The sequence below is a fragment of the Sus scrofa genome, chromosome 16, assembly GCF_000003025.6.
Source record: "Sus scrofa isolate TJ Tabasco breed Duroc chromosome 16, Sscrofa11.1, whole genome shotgun sequence".
Classification (NCBI taxonomy): Eukaryota; Metazoa; Chordata; class Mammalia; order Artiodactyla; family Suidae; genus Sus; species Sus scrofa.
The window spans coordinates 78841036-78850379 of NC_010458.4; the positions used below are offsets into that span (position 1 = coordinate 78841036).

General features: G+C 50.2%; 1 long non-coding RNA gene across 1 annotated transcript; it reads right to left on the reverse strand.

Moving 5' to 3' along the window:
- Positions 3779-7327, reverse strand: LOC110257297. Its single transcript, XR_002339722.1, has 2 exons — positions 5210-7327; positions 3779-5063 (listed from the first exon to the last, which is right to left on the reverse strand). It is a non-coding gene; the product is annotated as an uncharacterized LOC110257297 (long non-coding RNA).

The following is a 9344-nucleotide window of genomic DNA, read 5'->3' on the forward strand; positions in this document are numbered from 1 at the left end:
AGGAAGGTCACTGGACAACACGCAGGTCCTTGGTTGTACTCCTGTCTGTCCACCTAGAAATTCCCTCTTTCAGGCATCTAACCTAAACAATGTACAGAGAGCCTGAAACTCATTCTGAACAAAGGTGTCATTGAGACAGAACACACAGCAGTTAAAAAAGAAAAGGCAAAGAGTGGAAGGTCATGCAGATTCTTAAAGATGCTGCAGATTGAGTTGACGATGCCTCTGAGTGACAGCAGCAAATGGCCACAGCATCACAAAACCGTAAGGAAATGCACTAACGTGCTAACAGGAATTACCTCCAGGAGGTGACGTTAGAAGTGGATTTCCGTTTCATCTTTGTTCATTTATAATTTCAGAAATTTTTATATTGAGGAGATAGTCCTAAAATAAGAACATAAGCACACACAGTAAAAGGATTAAATTGAAGATGAAAACATTCACTTGCCTTCCTATCGTCAAGTGTAAAAATCACTATGCAAAGGGTGGGTTTTCCACAACTTTGAATTCAGATATAAAAACCAAAATGAGGAGAACCGTACTTCTACAGAACCTTGTGTTTCACTTTATTTTATCTTTTGTCTTTTCAGGGCCACACCCGTGGCATATGGAGGTTCCCAGGCTAGGGGTCGAATTGGAGCTGCAGCTGCCAGCCTGCACCACGGCCACCGCAATGCAGGATCTGAGCTGCATCTGTGACCTACACCACAGCTCACAGCAACGCCGGATCCTTAACCCACTGAGCAAGGCCAAAATGATTCAAGAGGATGGATGAAATAGGAGTAGATACATTACACATAAATAAGCTCAATTAGTAATTACAAATATTCCCCCAAATTCAGAATAATTAACACAATATTAAGGGAAAAGAATGAAGTTGGAGCAGTGGCACTTCCAGACTCTCTGTGAAGCTGCAATAATCAAGACCCTGCGGTATTGGTAACAGAAGACAAAGTGATCAATGGAACAGAACAGACCCACATAAATAGAGTCAACTGCTCTTTGACAAAGGAGCCAAGGTGACATCAAAGAGCCAAGACGATTTTCAACAATTGGCACTGGAACAACAGAACATCCACATGCAAAAATAAAAAAGAATCTGGTCACAGACCTTACACCCTTCGCAAAACTTAACTCAAAGAGGATCGGAGCACTACATGTCAAGGACCTAGAAGACAGCACAGGAGAAAACCTGGGTGACCTTGGGTTTGGAGATGGCTTTCTCGATACCATATCAAGTGTACGATCCATGAAAGGAAAGAATTGGCTGTTAAGGAAGGCTGTTCTGACCATGTGAGGTGGTACCTCATTGTAGTTTGGATTTGCTTTTCTCTAATAATTAGTGATGTTGAGCATTTTTTCATGTGCCTACTGGCCATCCGTATGTCTTCTTTGGAGAAATGTCCATTTAGGTCTTCTGCCTGCTGGAGAGGGTGTGGAGAAAAAGGAACCCTCCTTCACTGCTGGTGGGAATGTAAATTGGTACAACCACCGTGGAAAACAGTCTGGACGTTCCTCAGAAAACTAAATACAGAACTGCCACATGATCTAGCAACCCCACTCCTGGGCATTTATCTGGACAAAACTGTAAGTCAAAAAGATACACGCACCCCTATATTCACTGCAGCACTATTCACAATAGCCAAGACACGGAAACAATCTAAATGTCATCAACAGATGAATGGATTAAGAAGATGTGGTACATATATACAATGGAATACTACTCAGCCATAAAAAATAATGAAGTAATGCCATTTGCAGCAACATGGATGCAACTAAGTGAAGTGAGTCAGAAAAAGAAAGACAAATACTGTATGATATCACTAATATGTGGAACCTAAAATATGGCACAAATGAACCTATCTACAAAAGAGAAACAGACATATAGATGCAGGGAACAGACTTGTGGTTGCCAAGGGGGGCCGGGAGTGGGATGGATGAGGAGTTGGGGTTGGTAGGTGCAAACTATGACATTTAGAATGAAGAAGCAATGAGGTCCTGCTGTACAGCACAGGGAGCTACATCCAGTCTCTTGAGATAGAACCTGATGGAAGAGAGTAGGAGAAAAAAATATTCAGATGTACGACTGGGTCCCTCCGCTGTACAGCAGAAATTGGCACAACACCGTAAATCAACACTTTAATGAAAAAATTAAATTTAATTTTAGAAAAAATATTGATGAGCTGGACTTCATTAAAATGAAGCACTTCTCTTCCGTTCTACTCTGCAAAAGACAATGTCAAGAGAAAAAGGCAGGAGTGCCCATTGTGGTTCAGTGGAAACGAATCTGACTTGTATCCATGAGGATGCAGGTTCGATCCCTGTCTTTGCTCAGTGGGTTAAGGATCCCGCGTTGCCGTGAGCTGTGGGGTAGGTCATAGAAGTGGCTTGGATCCTACCTTGCTGTGATTGCAGTTTAGGCCAGTGGCTACAGCTCCTATTCAATCCCTAGCCTGGGAACCTCCATGGGCCCAGGGTGCAGCCTTAAAAAGACAGAAAAAAAAGAGAGAGGAAGCACACCAGGGTCTAGGAGAAAATGTTTCCAAACAATATAAGACTATGACCTGAAATATACAAAGAACTCACAAAACTCAACAATAAGGAAACAATCCAACTGAAAAATGAACCAAAGACACCTCAACAGACACCTCACCAAAGGAGATATTCAGATAGCAAGTAAAGCATTTGGAAAGATGCTGCCTTTTCTATGTCATCGGGAGCTGCGAGTTAAATCAACAAGGACACACCTGTTAGAATCCACATCAGGACACGGACAACACCTAACGCTGAAGACAACATGGAGCAGCAGGAATGCTCATTCACTGCCGGCGGGAAGGGAATGGTACAGTCACTTAGAAGGCAATTTGGTGACGCCCACGCAAAATCCTGCTGTGAATGTTCAGAGCAGCTTTATTCAAAACTGCCAAAACTTGAAAATAGCCAAGATGACATTCAAGTGAATGTATAAACACACCAGCCTCACCAGGCAATGGCACATCACTCCAAGCTAACGAGCAATGAGCCATCAGCCCTGACCAGACGTGGAGGAAACTTAGACGCCTATGACTAAGAGAAAGAAGCCAGTCTGAAACGGCTCCCTACTGGGAGGTTTGTGATCATATGACATTACAGAAAAGGAAAACTATGGAGACAAGAAAAGGATCAGTATTTGGCAGGGGCTGGGGAGAAAAAGGAGCCCAGAGAATTTTCAGGGCAGTGAACCTGCTCTGAATGTTACTACAATCGTGGGTATATGCCATCATACGTTTGTCCAAATCTGTAGGATGCACCACACCAGCACCAAAGTCTAAGGTAAGCTTCGGGTGATTGTGATGTGTCATTGTGTGTTCATCAGCACTCCTCTGGCAGGGATGCTGGTGGTGGGAAGACTGTGCCTGCGCGGAATCCGGGGCCATGTGGGAACTGTCTGTATCTTAGTCTTAATTTTGCTGTGAACCTAAACCTGCTCTTTGAAAAATCCTAGAAAGAAATCTTTGTAGGAAGTCCTCACTTAGTGGCCTTTCCTAAGTGATTGCGTCAGACTTTTGAAGGAAAATGAATTCCACTCCTTCCTCAACTCCTCCAGAAAACAGAAGAGGAGGACCTGCCTCCCCATTTATTCTATGAGACCGATGCTATCCTGCTGTCAAAGGCAGAGGAAGACACATCCCAGGGAGAGAAAACTTCAGCTCAGCCTCTCTCATGAACAAGACCCAGGGATTCTCTACAAAATATTAGGGAACCAAACTCAGCACATAAGAAGGAGGATTACACACCATGAGCAAGTAAAATTTATTCAGGAACACAAAGTGGTTTCCTATCCAACATATATTAATTTAATAAATTCAGCATAAAGAGGAGAACATAGACAATCATCTGAAAAGAGGCACAAAATGTATTTGACAAACTCTAACATCTGTTTATAATTAAAAATACTCAGTATTAGAAACAGATGAAAATTTCATAATGCAGGACATCTACAAAAAAGTGTAACTCATTAGCCTAAATTTAATGGCGAAAGACTGGACGCTTTTCTCCCTAAAACTGGAAACAAGGCGAGGATGAGCATGCTTGCATTTCTAGTCAGTATTGTCTGAGAGGGTCTAGCCAGTGCTATCAGGCAAGAAAAAGAAATAAAGACACAGCCCTGTGAGACGGGAAACAGAGAAAATTGCCCCCATTCCCCCGTGACAAAATGCTGCACGAGGAAACTTCTAAGTTCACAGAAACACCACTGTAAGGAAGAAAGGAAGTCAGCAGGGTGGCAGCAACTAGCTCAGCAGAGAAAAACGGCTGTCTCTCCATCCTTGCCTGAAACCAAAAATAAAGAAAACACTCCCTTTTATGATTGCATCAAAAATAATAAAATACTCAGGGGAAAAAATGCAAGAAGAGAAGAAGGCTTGTATTTTGGAAATAACCAAATACTGCTGCGGGAGTTGAAAGACCTTTGAAAATGGAGAAACATCCCTCCCCGGCTGTGGACTCGCCTCCAACACTGGGCTGTAAGGTGGTACCGACGCTTCTTCAGCAAACAGGTTCTTTGCAGCTTCAATAAAAGGCCTACCGCAGGGCCCAGCAACGCCACTCTGGGGTCGACTCCAGGGAGGTGGAGACAAAGGAGCCCACAGGAAGGACACGTACGAAGCGCTCGGAACAGCGGCGCTGGTCACAGTAACCCCGAGTGGGAGCCGACGGGGAGCAGGCGCAGGAGATGAGAGCTCCGCTTCGAGCGGGTCGCTGTGCGGCCGCACCTGCTCCTCTGAGCCGCTCGCCGCGGTATCACCTCCGCCAGCGTCTTCTTCCGAGGCCTCTGTTTCAGATGCGGCTCCGCCGAGCCCTGTGTCTGACTCCTGCCGGGCTTCAGTCCGTGCTCGTGGGAGGTTCGCGCTGCTTGACGTCCGTGCCCGGGGCTCGCGCCTGGCCTGGGCACCTGTGTCTCTCTCTTCCCTCTTCCGCTGCTGTTTGTTAGACATTTCTGTTTTTCTGCAGATTTTCTTTTTAGGTTGCTGTTGGGTTCCGAAGAGATCTGGAAGATGCACGTCCCTCCACAGGATACTGGCCTGTAGAGGCGAAGCGCAGGACGTGGTATTAGACGCCTTCCCCCCCCCACCCCCCCCCCCGGCTCCGCCCCCGCCCGTTGCATCAGCTAGGGTAACAACAAGCCACTTCGACAGGAAGCCTCCAGAACAGTGTGGTAAAAGCTTACCTGCCCTCCCCAAAGCCCTATTCGCCTCGAGAAAGCACACATGCCTGTCGATTACATGCTGCATGTATGACCGCGTCGCTGTGCTGTACAGCGGAAAAGAGCAAACACGACTTTGTAAGTCGACTCTCCTGCAATGAAACTCAAACAACAACTATTCACAGCCACGAAGGCCACACTCTGTCCTGTTCAACCCCTGAGCCGCCAGGTTACCTGGGCCTCGGCGTCCAGCTGGCGACAGAGCAAAGACGGGGTGGGGAGAAGCTTCCGGAAGTTGTACGAGCCACGCCTGGTAGTGGCCCTTGTTAGATTCTAATCCCACAGGACTGGGCTGCGTGGCGCCCCTGGAACACAGAGTGGCGCGTAGCCCCTGCCTGGCAGGTGGGTCGGGTTCCGGGCCCCTTGGAGACCAGTCCCGAGACCCCTGCAGCCCGTGACCGCGACCTCGCGCACGGAGTGTCTGGGCACATCTGCCTCCTCGTTACCGATGTTTTCCTTTGCTCCCGGGAGCAGGTGGACTCTCACGGAATCGTCTCCTCCTGCTTTTCCTGTGCCACTTTTCCTGTGCCACTTGAAATCCCCTGTGGTGTTTCCAGCCCAGGAACTGCCTGTCACCCCAAGAGTCCTGTCCAGTCCCAGAGGGGCCGTGGCTGGAGGAGTCGGGTCTCACCGGGCAGGGGACTATGAGAGGCGGGCAGTCCCCTGGGGCCACACACAGCGCCCTCTCTTCCTGGGACGTGGCTTCTGTTTTCACTGGCCTGGACGGCTCTCTGCCGGCCCTTCCTCACACCAAGGTGGGTGCCAGCCTGGCCACAGCGGGGCCTGGTCTGTGCACTGGGAGCCCATGCTCGCCGGGGGAGGGTGCACCGTGCGGCACTGGCTCGAAGACCCATGGCCGCTCCCCTGACTCCAGGGCAAAGCCCTCCCGCCTGCCAGGCCCGCCCCAAAGAGCTGAGCCCCCGTGTGCCTGGCACCAAGGAGGTCACACCAAGAATGCAGCACCACCCAGGACTTCCAGGTCCCCCAGCCCCCTGAGTACCGGGGACCCCAAAGCGGATGAAGATGCAAATTAGAAGAGTGAGCACGCAGACGCTGTGAAACACGCTGGTTGTTGGAACACGGGAGAAACGTCCCCCAGACGGGCACCCGATGGCCTTATCACCCGACAGCCTCGTGAAAGAGTTGACTACTTTTCACACAATCAAATGATCTTTAGGAAAAACCCCAAGTCCGTCTTTGTATTTGCCAGTCTGCTCAGCACAGTTTTAGACATTGGATTATAGCTGTGACACTCTCCCGAGTACTCAGAAGCTAAAATACCCCGACGCATAAAACAAGAAAACCAAACCAAACACCAAAAAAAAGCCACACACTTACCACATTTCATTCCCCAAAGTTCTTTCACTCATTTAGCACAAATCCAGTCAAGGGAGAAGAAGGTGGCTTTGATCGCCAGGAAAGGTACAATTTAGGGCCAAACTGCCATTTCCACAATAAAATGTGTCACTTCTTAGGAGGGGTCGTGGCTTACATGAAAGTTGCAGGGCTGTCAGCTTGTCTTCAACCGTGAACTGACCCCTGTGCTGACGGTGCCAAAGCAGGACCACACAGCCCGTGGGCCAGCTCTGGCGTGTCCCCTCTGTGAACACGGCTGACGGACGCGGCCGTGGCCATGGCCGGTGGCGGGGGCGGGGGTCACAGGGGATTTGCTGCAACTTTAAGAGACTTTGTTGTCAGAGGGCAGGTTCGCATTCCCACCCACACACGGCTGGTCCGACCTGAGGTCTCAGAGGTTGTTTTCACCCCGTCGAGAAGCCCCGAGGAGCTGGCCTTGCCGTAAAAAGCCGCCCTCGGGCTCTGGGCTGAGAGCAGCCCGGCCCTCAGCCCCACAGCCTTTCCTGGCTTAGAGGCAAACACTGTACAGGCCCCCCCCTGAACAGACGCATTTCCAGACAGAGCATCTCAAATTGCTTTCCTGGAATTTAAATTCCCAACAGAAAACAAACAAAACCAACCTGCTGGCACAAGGCAATTGGAAAATGAAATAGGAAGCCACTCCTGGAGTTCCCACTGTGGCTTGGCAGGTTAAGAACCTGACATATTATTCATGAGGATGCAGGTTTGATGCCTGGCCTCACTCAGCCGGCTGTGCCACAAGCTGCAGCACAGGTCACAGATGTCGCTCGGATCTGGTGTTAACTGCGGCTGTGGTGTAGACCAGCAGCTGCAGCTCTGATTTGACCCCCAGCCTAGGAACTTCCTTATGCCTCCAGTGCAGCCATAAAAAGAAAAAGGAAAAACAAAAGAAGCCCCCCCTTGAAGACCCCCCCCTCCCACGTGCTCCGTGGCCTTGGTGGCACAAGGGCACAGGTTCCTCTGTGTTGGGCATCAGGCTCCTGACCGAGGCCCCCGTGCTGGCACCTGCTCTCACCTTTTCCTCCAGCACCAACTCAGCAGGTCCAGCTGGAGCTGGACAACCTGTGGCCAGCATTCCCGCAGACCCAACTGCCTGCCGACGACTGGAGACCACTGACCCCCATGGCAGCTGTGCCCAGGTCAGTGGACGCCCACGCAGGGCGCCTCCAGGACAGACGCGCCAGGAACACAAGGTTTAGATCAAGTTGGCTTTGAAACTCTTACTTTTTATGAAAAGGTATTGGAAGCGCTCGAGGGTTGAGCAAATTCGGAAATGCTGTGTTTTAAACACACTGACCTCACGATGCCAGCCGCCCCCTCTTTTCTATGAGGCTGTCTTCCTGGAGTTTCAGGATGAGCTGTGCTGACCGACTAGGTAGAGGCGCAACATCAGGACGCTCGCATTGGGAAAAATCTCTTTAAGAAGTAGAAACTTGCTCTTTGAAAGATACTGTATTTGCCTCCTTTGAGGGGGATAATTGTGACCAGAGTTAGTATGTTTATCTTCATATCGCCGTATAATTATACAGAAGAGAAAAGAAAATCAAGATTAAAAGCCCCAGAGCATGTTACTAGACTCTATTAACCAATCCCATTTTTAATTTCTCTATACTTACAGCAGTCCTTGTGGAAATTGCTACAACAATCTATTAGGAGCTATTTCGTACATATGTTTAAGCAGTTTCTCTGCACAGTGGCTTTAAAATAATTAGTGATTTCACCATGTTACTTTACCGCGCCCACAAAGCAGGTCACTCTTCTCCGTTCACGTTTTCTCGCTTTATAAAATAAGAACATTGAATAAAATGAGAAGCATCTGCTGCCTACCCCCCAAGACTGCCGCGGCCCGGGGCTCATAAAGAGAGAGGGACCAGAGCAAAACTCTGAAGTATTCCAGCTGCGGCCGCGGCTGTCAGTATGGCCGGGGATGCGCCAACCTTCAGCTACCTTTCTAGAAGCAAAAATAAAATTCCAGGTTTCTCGCTGATCAGTTCCAGGGAGGTGACCAGCCGTGTTTGCGGTGGAGGTCGCAGTTCCTGGGGGGGGCGGTGCGATCCTCTCTGGGGGGGCGGGGGGCGACCCGCCGGAGGTGCCGCGCTTACCTGCAAACGGGAGGCCTCGGTGCTAACTGCTCTGGGTTGTTCTGCTTTTTCTTTGCGCTCACGGGTCTGGAAGCTCTTCAAGGGCACATTTTTTAGAAACGCACACACTTGGCTTCTCATTAGCTAGGAATGCTTCTTTTCCCCGGCCAATTTCTACACCTCTGCCTTTTTGTGGAACTCCCCGCCCTCGAGGGGCCCAGGTGAGCCTGAGGGCTTCCAGGTGGGACGGAAGGTGCTGAAGGCAGGGAGATAAGGCCGCTGGCCGAGGGCAGAGGCTCTGAGGGCGGGGGTGGGGTGGGGGGGGGAAAGCAGCCTGCTGGGGGCGGAGGGCCGAGCAGGTCCACTTTCTTCCCAAAAAAGGGAAAGTCTGCTCTGGGTGGGTGAGCAGGGGGGCTGGGGATCACCGTGCAGTGTGGGCAGCTCTGTGCCCGCGGGGGCAGCAGAGCGCCCAGCCCTGCCTCGCCCGTCGGCCCCGCAGCCATGGAGCCCATGCCCGGCCACTTGTCCCGACAGGTCTGCTGCAAACCTGGCCGGGTTCCGGGACCCCCTCCCCATGGCTAGCGGCTCACGGAGAGCTTGCACAACCTGTGAATTTTTTACAGAGGCAGAGCCCAGCTCCA